Raw genomic sequence first — 12,868 nt, 5'->3', positions numbered from 1 at the left:
CACCCGCTGAAGCCGTAAATACCAAGACATTACTTCCGTTTAAAATTAAGCCGGAATAATCCTCAGGTATGTGGAGGATGAGGGAGGCCTTTGATCAACCGCCGACTTCCTGCCCCGTCGACGGGGCCACCAGCCCTCAGCCAAATTCTTGTGAAACACGTATGTGTGTGTATTAAATATTTTAATTTATTATTTCCAAGATTTAGCTGTTAGCTCTTGGACCCCGCCTTTCTAAGCGTCGGTTGTCTAATGTACCGACTCTCGGCCTCTTTTCCTCCATCATATCTGTAGCGAGTAGATTATCCCAATAATATACTCGCTCCAAATATAGTGTTAATATTCCTGTCAACCTTTGGAGATGAATGAGGTGAGGCGTTGCCCGGGCAACACGGTGAGGTGTTGCCCGAGCAATATAAGCAGCAAGAATAGCAAACATTAACTAGTCTACTTTCAAGTGTGGTCTAGAGCAGACACTTGCGAGATACTGTACCAACGCTCAGTGCGCTCAACTCACACCAACGTATCACCTGTGTACTTCTGTATATTCGACCAAATATATATATAGTATCTTAGTGTCTGTGTTTATTTGTCACCATACTTTACGTAACAATAGAACCGTTACATATCTAAACAACATATATTTTTATCTAACACACACACACATCCCCAAGATGCAGCCTATAGCAGCTTCCTGACTTTCAGGTTCCTATTTACTGCAAGGTGAATAGAGGCATTAGTATGTGTATGTTTGTGTCTGTGTGTGTGTGTGTACGTGTGTGTGCGCGTGTGTGTGTTTGTGTGTATACTCACCTAGTTGTGGTTGCGGGGGTTGAGCTCTGGCTCTTTGGTCCCACCTCTGAACTGGCAATCAACTGATGTACAGATTCCTGAGCCTACTGGGCTCTATCATATCTGCATTTGAAACTGTGTATGGAGTCAGCCTCCACCACATCACTGCCTAATGCATTCCATCTATTAACTACTCTGACACTGAAAAAGTTCTTTCTAACATCCCAGTGGCTCATTTAGGTACTAAGTTCCACCTGTGTCCCCTTGTTCGCCTACCACCCGTGTTAAACAGTTTATCTTTATGTACCCTATCAATTGCTCTGAGAATTTTGTAGGTAGTGATCATGTCTACCCTTACTCTTCTGTCTTCCAGTGTCATGAGGTGCATTTCTCGCAGCCTGTCCTCGTAACTCATGCCTCTTAGTCCTGGGACTAGCCTATTGGCATACCATTAAACTTTTTCAAGCTTCGTCCTGTGCTTGACAAGGTGTCTGTGTGTGTGTGTGTACGTGTATAACACACACGTACTTATGTGGTACGTATGTACTACATAATTGTAAGGCGTTTGCTGAATTAGAAAAGTCGGCTAGCAGTCCACCCTTAACGACACAATTAACTCATTACATAAAAAAAATACGTGGCTGTGCAACAGTGTGTGGGAATTGGGGAACTGGTGTGCATTTAGACGACTGGTGAGGACCAACAATGACGTAGAAGGATGGCACCAGCGTCTGAATCAATGGGCAGTGAGGGACAACTTGGCTTTATATATTTTAATCCCCTTACTGTACCGTGAGGCGTCCCTGGTAACCTTGCAATACCAACTGGTTTCTGATCAAAAGCTAAAGTCCAGTCGCCGCAAGAGCAATGAAGAGAAACAGGAACATTTGTGGAAGCTTTGGGACCGTTACGAGGAAAAACAGATAAGCACCTCACAGTTCCTCAAGGAATGTTCGCGTTTTATCCCAGGAAGTGCCTGAACTAGAATTAGAAAACAGCAGTCTGTTTACTGGTTGTTATTTAACTTAAGTTAGTTGTAAATGATAATGTAAAAATAGCCACTGAGAACTGATGAGTTGCCCAAGACTTTTGCTCGTAAAGAGGGAATTGATTACAAACTTGGACTGCCTTTGAGCAGCCTGAGGGCAGCAATATCCCAGGAACATCAGCTAAATTTCGGAGACTTGAAGCAAAGTGAAATTCACACCAGTTACTCCATCTATCATCATTCTATTATGCAGGAAGAACCGCACGTCTATGGGTCAACCAATAATGTTAGCAGACTTCTAGATGTTACCACTGCTAGGCTTAGGTTCGGCTACAAGTACCTCTGGGAGTTTGTAACATCTGCTGATGTAGATTTGACTAAATGTAAACTCTGTCAGCAGAACTATTCGCTTACTTTGCGCCATTATATAATGGAATGTGAAAAAATCGCGGAATTTAGGGATAACACCATCAATAGTGTCCAAGAAATGTGTAAGTACTTCATTCATAATGATGTGCTGCTCGAAATCTTAGCGAAGTATCCAAAATTTGCTTACTGTAGGTAATGCTGCACATAACTGTAAAGCTGCCGCCCAGTTGGATGGGTGTGGAGCAAATGACTGTAAAGCTGCCGCCCAGTTGGGTGGGTGTGCAGCAAGACTAGTAACTGTGTGACTCACCATAGATGTAAAGTGCCTTGTATAGTGACTGTTGTGAGCCTCTTATTGATCACTTGTGACACAAAGATTATTGATGTGTGTATTTGTGTAGGTGATTAGATATGTATGTGCATGTATATATGTATACGTATATATATATATATATGTACATGTATGTATGAGAGTGTGTACATGTATATATATAATATTAATAATTTTGTAACTAGCGTCACAAATTGTTATTTGCTTAGCTAAACGAACTAGAGGGTTCAGTTCCTGAACCGATTATGTGCCTCTGTAATCCTTTACACCACCGCCCACGGGATAGGTATGGGGTGCATAATAAAGAAAGAAATAGAATTGAATTGGTCTGATTAAGACTTTATGACTATGTAATCTATGTTTTGCTCCACTACTTACTGGTTGAGTATGGGGTGCATAACAAATAATAGCCTCCTTCGGGGGCGCCTTGTTTCTAAACGTGTTAGTCTTAAATCCTTTAATCTCAAATCTTGCTACAATGTACCTCTTAATATATGTTATGTACTCTCGCAACCCAATGTACCTTCTTGTATATAAATAGATTTCAACTGTAAGGGGGTATGGTTTGCACCTTGTTATTCTAATAATGGATAAATAATTCTAATAATGGAAGCGCTAATTATATGAACAAATGCCATGTATTTATTCAGATGATAACAACAGCGAACACAAACCAGCGCATATACGAACGGAATGGTTTGTATGTACAAACTTCTCAGTGAACGAAGTTGTTTCTAGCCCGGTATCCGAAATTGCAGTATACGACTTGACCAGTCCCCAGTTGGAGGGGGGGAGTGAGGAGGGGGAGCGGATGCTGTGTTTACAAACATCGGCGAGGGTTGCGGCGTTGCCAGTGTTTCATTCAGAACTCTAGGAGTAATGGAACCAGAGCGAGAGGCACCCCTACCTTGCTTGTTGTTATGTTTGGGCATGTTTTCGACGAATAGATTCTTGGTAGCGTTTCTAAAGGTAGATACTTGGTGAATTATAGTAGGGATGACTAGCGTATAGGGAACACTTGGCAGGAGGGTCGTAGAAAGGCAGGCGAAAATTGGTTAATTTTGGTTGATTACTGTTGAGGTTCACTGTGAGTTATGTCATATTAAGTCTCCATGCACTTAACTCGTGCATTTATTATGTCTATACAAAAAGAAGACATCCACTTTATTTTTATTTTCTCCTTTGTTTCTATGTGGATTTTGTTGTGACTTCTACATCTTGGAGAATACATATCCGGCACTAAGCATGTGAAGTTTGAACGAAATTGGTCAACATGTAAATTAGCCACAGGTGGCCGAAATTGTGACTTTTATTTTTTTTTGCAGATTTATTTGCAGAGGTCAAACACTATTCTGTCTATTTAGCTTGTATTCATTAATGAGGATAAGATGAGGGCCTTATCAATAATAAATGGGAAATAAGGTATTGCAACATATATGTTTTGTTATAATAAACATAAGAATGAAGGTGAAGTCACAGTGAGAGGTTGTGTAAACCGGAGCTCCTGAGTGTTGTTATATTATCATAGCAATATGGAAGTTGTAGTTAAGGACCTGGTGACTCTAGTGGGAGCCCTGAGGACAGAGTTGGACTCTCTGCGGGAGGAGGTGCGTCAGCTTAAAGAACAACGAGAAGTAACGAAGGAGGAGACCAGTAGTAAAGGGACCTCGTCTTGGAGAGTTGCGAAAGACAGGGGCCTTAAGAAGACTTTGATAAAGCCGCCTTCAAACGCCATAGCAACTTCTAATTCATTTGACGTTTTGGAGGACGAGTGCTGTGGTGAGACTGCGGATCGCGCAAAAGGGAAAGCAACGAAGAGAAAGGAAGCGCAGGCCCCTCAGAAAGTAAAGGAAGTACCTAAGCAAACATTAGTTGTGGGAGATTCCCAGATAAGGTATTTGGATAGAGCGTTTTGTGCTAGAGATAGGGGGAACAGGTTAAGGGTTTGCTATCCCGGAGCTGGCATTGGTGATATTATAAACAACATGAATGATATTATGGCTGGTAATGGGAACAATCCCATTATTTGCATTAGCGCGGGAGGAAATGATGTTGGTCGAGTTAGGAGTGAGGAACTGATTCAGAGGTATAAAACAGCCATAGAATTAGTTAGGAGCAAGGGAGGAATCCCGATCATATGTGGCATTCTTCCAAGAAAGGGAGTGGGAAATGAATGGATATCGAGGGCACTTGGTGTCAATTGCCGGCTGGAAAGATATTGCAAATCAAATGCAATATCTTTCATAGACAACTGGGAACACTTCTATGGAAGAAATGAAATGTATGCTCGTGATGGTGTGCATCTATCGAGAGCTGGGGTTGTTGCTGTTGCGAACTCGTTAGAAGAAGTGGTTAGAGGTGTTTGTTTGGGTTTAAACTGTTAGTAGATAGAGGTATGGGAATTGATTTGGAGGAAGGAGGTAATAAAAGTATGTGTTTGTGGGAGAAAGGAATTGGCAAAACGATCAGGGAAAGAGAAGGTCCGCAAAATAACAATTCACTTAGGGTATATTACACTAACAGTAGAAGTCTAAGAAATAAAATTAACGAATTAAATGCTCTTGTCTGCACAGAAAAAATAGATATTATTGCACTTACAGAAACGTGGATGAATGTAGAAAATAGAGAATTATTAGCTGAATATCAAATATATGGATTTAAACTATTTCACACAGATAGATATATTAGACGAGGAGGTGGAGTAGCCATATATGTTAGGGACAATTTGAAATGTAGTCTCAAAGAGGGAATCAAAACAGAGCCACACACAGAAACTATTTGGATTGAATTAAACGAAAAAGCTAATAATATTATAATAGGAGTAATATATAGGCCACCAAATTTAGACAGAATGGAAGCAAAGCATCTATGGGATGAAATATCTAGAGCATCTAGATCTAACAGTATTTATGTCATGGGTGACTTTAATTTTAGCGGAATAAACTGGTTGAACAAAACAGGGAATAGTGAAGCAGAAGATTTTCTAGAATTAATTGACGATTGCTTTCTTACGCAACACATTAAGGAACCAACACGGGAAAATAATATTTTAGATTTAGTGTTAACTAACAGGGAAACGCAAATTAATGACATCGAAATAGGGAGTGAGCTAGGGAGCAGTGATCACAAAGAAATCAGATTTAGCATAGAATGGAATAGACCAGTAGGAGAAAATTCTGTTAAAGTGCCAGATTTTCGAAAAGCTGATTTTAATAGCCTAAGAAATTTTTTGGGTCAAATTGATTGGAAAGCCTTGGGTATGGGGTGTGGGCCGGTCTTGGAGCGAGACATGAACCCAGCGATAGGTGACTTAAATGAGGATTTCGATGTGGATTCAATATATAACTTATTTAAGAATATTCTAAACAAAGCACAGGAACGTAGTATACCATACAAATTGAATAGATCGAATACTAATGACCCAAAGTGGATAACAAAGAATTTGAAGAACCTTATAGGTAAAAAGAGAGCTTGGTACAAAAGGATTAAAAATGGGGAGGTCACTTTAGAACAGGAATTCGTACAACTGGTTAGAAATGTTAAAAAAGAGATAAGGAAAGCAAAAAGAAACTATGAAGTTCGCATAGCAGGGCAAGCAAAGACAAATCCTAAAGGGTTTTTTCAGTTATATCGTACTAAGACTAGGGAAAGGATAGGTCCATTAAAAACTGAGACAGGTCAAATAACAGATAGTGATGAAGAGATGAGTAGTATTTTTAATAAATATTTTGTATCTGTATTTACTAAAGAGGAACTTAACAATATGCCTTCAGCCGAACAAGTCTATGTGGGTGGCGACGAGGACAGGTTGACGAGTTTAGCAGTTACCAGGGAGGATGTTCTTAAACAAATAGTAAAACTCAAACCAAACAAATCCCCAGGGCCGGATGAAGTGTTTGCCAGGGTGCTTAAAGAATGCAAAGAGGAGCTTTGTGACCCACTGTCTACCATATTTAATAAATCAATAGAGTCAGGCAGAGTGCCAGAGTTTTGGAAAGTTGCTAATGTGATACCAGTTTTTAAGAAAGGAGATAGATCACTTGCGTCTAACTATCGACCAATTAGCCTAACGTCTATTGTGGGAAAGTTACTCGAATCTATAATAGCAAATAAAATTCGTCTTCATCTTGAAAAACATAAATTAATAATTGAGTCGCAACATGGTTTTATAAATGGCCGTTCATGTTTAACAAATTTGTTATCCTTTTATTCTAGCATTGTTGAGGCAGTTGATAGTGGTAAGGATTGCGATGTTGTATACCTTGACTTTAGCAAAGCTTTTGATACAGTGCCACATGAAAGACTGATTAAAAAGATAGAGTCTCATGGTATTGGGGGTGCTATATTAAGCTGGATTAGGGCATGGCTATACCAAAGGAAACAGAGAGTTAGTATAAATGGAATCAAGTCAGAGTGGGAAAATGTTGTAAGTGGAGTGCCTCAAGGCTCTGTCCTGGGACCTCTGTTGTTTATAATATATATAAATGATTTAGATTCAGGTTTGAGTAGCAACATTTGCAAATTTGCCGATGATACGAAAATCGGTAGGGAAATTAATTCGGAGGAGGACTCACTATCACTTCAAGTTGATCTAGATAGGGTTTTGAAATGGTCAAAGGATTGGCAGATGCAGTTTAATGCTGATAAATGTAAAGTTCTGAGGTTAGGTAATGATGATAGAGTTACAAGATACGAGCTAGATGGTGTTGTGATTGCGAAGTCGGATTGCGAAAGGGATCTGGGAGTTATGATTAGTAAGAATTTAAAACAAAAGGATCAATGCATAAATGTTCGTAATAAGGCAAATCGGACACTTGGATTTATTAATCGCAGCGTTAGTAACAAGACACCTGGTGTGGTTCTCAAGCTATATCTTGCTCTAGTTAGGCCCCATTTAGATTATGCAGTCCAGTTTTGGTCGCCATATTATAGAATGGATATAAATTCACTTGAACGTGTCCAGCGTAGGATGACTAAGTTAATTCCCCAAATTAGAAATCTTTCATATGAAGAAAGATTAACAAAGCTTAAGTTGCATTCACTGGAAAGGCGAAGAGTTAGAGGTGACATGATAGAGGTTTACAAGTGGATGAATGGACATAACCGGGGGGATATTAATAGGGTATTAAAAGTATCAACACAGGACAGAACACGAAACAATGGATATAAATTGGATAAGTTTAGATTTAGGAAAGACTTGGGTAAATACTGGTTCAGTAACAGGGTTGTTGATTTGTGGAACCAATTGCCGCGTAACATTGTGGAGGTGGGGTCCCTCGATTGTTTCAAGCACGGGTTGGACAAGTATATGAGTGGGATTGGGTGGTTATAGAATAGGAGCTGCCTCGTATGGGCCAATAGGCCTTCTGCAGTTACCTTTGTTCTTATGTTCTTATTCTTATGAAGGTAACTTCAGAAGGCCTATGGGCCCATACAAGGCAGCTCCTATTTATATTCACCCAATCTCATTCATGTATATGTCTAACCTACTGTTAGACTGTTAAGGGCCAGGGGTTGTTTAATCTTTTGGCAGTTAGTTACTTAGTGAGGAGAGGACTCAAGATGGCTCAAAATGCTCAGAATACTCTCACAAATTTATATCAATGTAATATTTTGGAATCTTATAAAACAAAAATTGTATGACTAAAAATTCTCCTTCTTTCCCATCAACAGGTCTTCCTCACTGGGCTTGCTCGGCTTTTGTGTTACTGTGAGGGTGCCATCATCGTTTACCCTTCAAGACTGACTCATGCTGGCATTGCATTTGTGGACTTCCCTTCACAGTAAACAGTCCTTCTCCATATGGTGATTGTCCAGGGCAATTAAGCAGGGTGTGACTGCCATCTTGGAGAAGCAGGGTCTTTTAATATGAAGAATCTTCCGTCTTCTCTACTTACGCCAGCTTGTGCCAGCCTTGCATTCTTGTTACTTCATGGCCCTTGGGCCTTTTTTATTTATTTTACATAATAAATTTTTTTATTAATACCCGTGTTTCACAAGAGATCCTTAACATTTTAAGCACCAATTGTATTGACTAATGTACGTCTTGTAACCTTTAAGACATAGATAAATGAGTGAATAATACTGAGTGACTAGGTTAGGGCGAGGAACATGTTAGGGGGTGCTATATTAAGCTGGATTAGGGCATGGCTATACCAAAGGAAACAGAGAGTTAGTATAAATGGAATCAAGTCAGAGTGGGAAAATGTTGTAAGTGGAGTGCCTCAAGGCTCTGTCCTGGGACCTCTGTTGTTTATAATATATATAAATGATTTAGATTCAGGTTTGAGTAGCAACATTTGCAAATTTGCCGATGATACGAAAATCGGTAGGGAAATTAATTCGGAGGAGGACTCACTATCACTTCAAGTTGATCTAGATAGGGTTTTGAAATGGTCAAAGGATTGGCAGATGCAGTTTAATGCTGATAAATGTAAAGTTCTGAGGTTAGGTAATGATGATAGAGTTACAAGATACGAGCTAGATGGTGTTGTGATTGCGAAGTCGGATTGCGAAAGGGATCTGGGAGTTATGATTAGTAAGAATTTAAAACAAAAGGATCAATGCATAAATGTTCGTAATAAGGCAAATCGGACACTTGGATTTATTAATCGCAGCGTTAGTAACAAGACACCTGGTGTGGTTCTCAAGCTATATCTTGCTCTAGTTAGGCCCCATTTAGATTATGCAGTTCAGTTTTGGTCGCCATATTATAGAATGGATATAAATTCACTTGAACGTGTCCAGCGTAGGATGACTAAGTTAATTCCCCAAATTAGAAATCTTTCATATGAAGAAAGATTAACAAAGCTTAAGTTGCATTCACTGGAAAGGCGAAGAGTTAGGGGTGACATGATAGAGGTTTACAAGTGGATGAATGGACATAACCGGGGGGATATTAATAGGGTATTAAAAGTATCAACTCAGGACAGAACACGAAACAATGGATATAAATTGGATAAGTTTAGATTTAGGAAAGACTTGGGTAAATACTGGTTCAGTAACAGGGTTGTTGATTTGTGGAACCAATTGCCGCGTAACATTGTGGAGGTGGGGTCCCTCGATTGTTTCAAGCACGGGTTGGACAAGTATATGAGTGGGATTGGGTGGTTATAGAATAGGAGCTGCCTCGTATGGGCCAATAGGCCTTCTGCAGTTACCTTTGTTCTTATGTTCTTATGTTCTTATGTTAACATAGTACAGTGTCTGACTTTGGAAGAATGCCTACTGTTTTAGAAACCTTATTGCTATGATCATAATCGTATGGGTTAAAAAGCATTTGTTGTCACTCCTACACTGTGGCTTGTTGAGCTTGAAACCTTTGCTCCTTGTTCGTGTTACATCTGACCTTTTGAAGAAATTGTATGAATCAATATCCTCCAAATTGTTCAGTATTTTAAAGGTTTCGCTCTATTACTCTCTCATTTGCATATATCTAAGCATATAGATTAGATATAGATTTAGATTAGATTTTTTATTCAGGTAAAGGTACATACATTGCAGATGAGCTACAAAGGGAAAGACAATGGCTAGAGTTCACTAGCTCTATTGGAAGAGAAACGTCTGCAAGACAAGTGTGGGCAAAAATTCAGGTAGCTAAGGGGAGCAGAGCCCGGCCTGCGGCTCACAACGACCCCCAGGGTAAGGCTGAAGAACTAATTCACAAGTGGAGTGATGCAGCATCATCCTCCTCCCTCCCTACAGAAGTAAGCAGGGAACAACTCCGACATAATGACAGAAGGATTAGGATAACAAGAGAACAATCTAGTGATGACGAGTATGGGGAACCAATTACAGCCAAGGAAGTAAAGGGGGCTATGAAAAAGGGTAAAAGTACAGCACCTGGTGAAGATGGCATCACCTATGACATACTCAATGCACTGTGTGAAGTGTCTGGCAATCCACTACTCCACCTGTTTAACAAGTCATTCCTATGTGTAGTGTTGCCCACACAATGGAAACATGCAATAATGGTCCCAATACCGAAACCCAATGACCCTGGCAATTACAGATCTATCAGTCTCATGTAATGCACTTGGAAGATGCTTGAAAGGATCATCCTAAACCGACTATTGCACAAAATAGGCAGGTTAGGGGAGGGGGTCAATGGATTTGTTAAAGGACGGAGCACAGCAAACTATAGTTATTTACCTAGCTAATGATACAGCTAAGTACTCCCAATAAACTCGCTCCTCGGGGCAAAATTTTAAAATTTAAAATACAATACCTTAAGCCACTAATACGCATAGCGTTTCGGGCAAATATATACGAAGTAAAACCCAAACAAAGAACTGACTCCGTAGGACCCATAAAAGATGAGACTAACAATTTTAAGTTGTATGATAAAAGGGCGGCAAACACTCTCAATGAATTCCTAACATCAGTGTTCACACTAGAAAGCTTGAATGACATCCCATCACAACACAAATGTTTGTCGGAGGTAAGGAGAATGAATTAAGAGAAATACCAATTACACGCGACACAATCAGGAAGAGCATTGACAAACTAAAAGACTCAGAAGCCCAAAGTGTAAATGGATTTAAGTCCCAAGTCGTAAAGGAACTGGCAAATTAATTGGGTGGTTGTAGGTAGGAGCTGCCTCGTATGGGCCGGTGGGCCTTCTGCAGTTGCCTTTGTTCTTGTGTTCTTGTGTTCTTATGTTGAGTAGCAACATTTGCAAATTTGCAGATGATACAAAAATAGGTAGGGAAATTACCACGGAAGAAGACTCACTATCACTTCAAGTTGATCTAAATAGGATTTTGAAATGGTCAAAAGATTGATAGATGCAGTTTAATGCTGATAAATGTAAAGTTTTGAGACTAGGTAATGATGATAGTTACAAGATACGAGCTAGATGGTGTTGAGATTGCGAAGTCGAATTGTGAAAGGGATCTGGGAGTTATGATTAGTAAGAATTTAAAACAAAAGGATCAATGCATGAATGCTCGTAATAAGGCAAATAGGACACTGGGATTTATTAATCGAAGTGTTAGTAACAAGACACCTGGTGTGGTTCTTAAGCTATATCTTGCTCTGGTTAGGCCCAATTACATTATGCAGTTCAGCCATATTATAGAATGGATATAAATTCACTTGAACGTGTCTAGAGTAGGATGACTAAGTTAATTCCCCAAATTAGAAATCTTTTATATGAAGAAAGATTAACAAAGGTTAAATTGCATTCATTGGAAAAGCGAAGAGTTAGGGGTGATATGATAGAGGTTTACAAGTGGATGAATGGACATAACAAAGGGGATATTAGTAGGGTATTAAAAGTATCAACACAAGACATAACACAAAACAATGGGTATAAATTGGATAAGTTTAGATTTAGGAAAGACTTGGGTAAATACTGGTTTGGTAACAGGGTTGTTGATTTGTGGAACCAATTACCGCGTAACGTGGTGGAGGTGGGGTCCCTCGATTGTTTCAAGCGTGGGTTGGACATGTATATGAGTGGGTTTGGGGGGTTATAGATAGGAGCTGCCTCGTATGGGCCAATAGGCCTTCTGCAGTTGCCTTCTGCTCTTAATTCAGAAGGAATTAAGAGCAATTAATTAAGAGCAATTCTTATGCTCTTAATTCACTATGCTTGCCAGTGAAACTCCTTTTCAGAAAATCGTTGGACCATGGAATAGTTCCCCTAGTAATAGTTGAAGGTGATGTAGTGATCAAGTAATCCTTATACTCCATTATCTCATCATCATAATGGCATAACTAATTACACAAGCATTAATCCTATCCCTATTTACAGGTAACGGTTTTCCACCCATCTATATATCTTACTGTGAGGTGTAGTCACCGTACATAAGCAAGCGACTTGAGAATAGCACATTACGGGCTATTCATGCCCGTGCCACCTCTTGGGTGGCTTAATCTTTATAAATAAATCAGAATAGCACACACCATTTGGTCACCATTTGGTCCGGGAGACATCTCCCGTTACGCAGGGTGCAGTTGCGCCTCCACAGAACTCCAGTATCATCTTTTGATAATGGTAATGGCTCAAAAGGGCCACCACTTACGGGGTATTCATGCCCGTGTCACCTCTTGGGTGGCTTAATCTTCATCAATCAATCGAATAGGACACAGTACAATCTCCAGTCAACAATGTAGCACTCGGAGTGTACAGTTCTAATCGACCCAAGACGCTACAGCTTCGACACAGAGCAGACAGCAGACTACGACCTTTGTTCAGGTCCATGTAAACTACATCTACCCGAAGTCCTTCGTCTGAATAGCCAGTTACCAGTTACAGGAGATACTTTTTCACCCACAGAGTTATTAACTCATGGAACCGCCTACCCACCGAAGCGGTACGTGGCAAAACGGTGCTGATTTTCAAAATATACCTGGAAAAGATCATTCCTCCGTACACCTGGGGGGTA

The 12,868-nt window shown here is 39.9% G+C and overlaps 1 long non-coding RNA gene across 1 annotated transcript in view; it reads left to right on the top strand.

Moving 5' to 3' along the window:
* LOC138350844 (uncharacterized) overlaps window positions 1-8,462 on the top strand; it is a 41,149-nt gene extending 32,687 nt beyond the window's left edge. Inside the window, exon 3 of the long non-coding RNA XR_011222294.1 lies at window positions 8,151-8,462. This is a non-coding gene — a long non-coding RNA (uncharacterized lncRNA). The remainder of the gene's footprint in view (window positions 1-8,150) is intronic.
* The last annotated feature ends 4,406 nt before the right edge of the window (window positions 8,463-12,868 follow it).

The sequence above is a fragment of the Procambarus clarkii genome, chromosome 5 (assembly GCF_040958095.1).
Source record: "Procambarus clarkii isolate CNS0578487 chromosome 5, FALCON_Pclarkii_2.0, whole genome shotgun sequence".
Lineage (NCBI taxonomy): Eukaryota > Metazoa > Arthropoda > Malacostraca > Decapoda > Cambaridae > Procambarus > Procambarus clarkii.
This window is presented reverse-complemented; position numbering and strand designations above follow the sequence as displayed.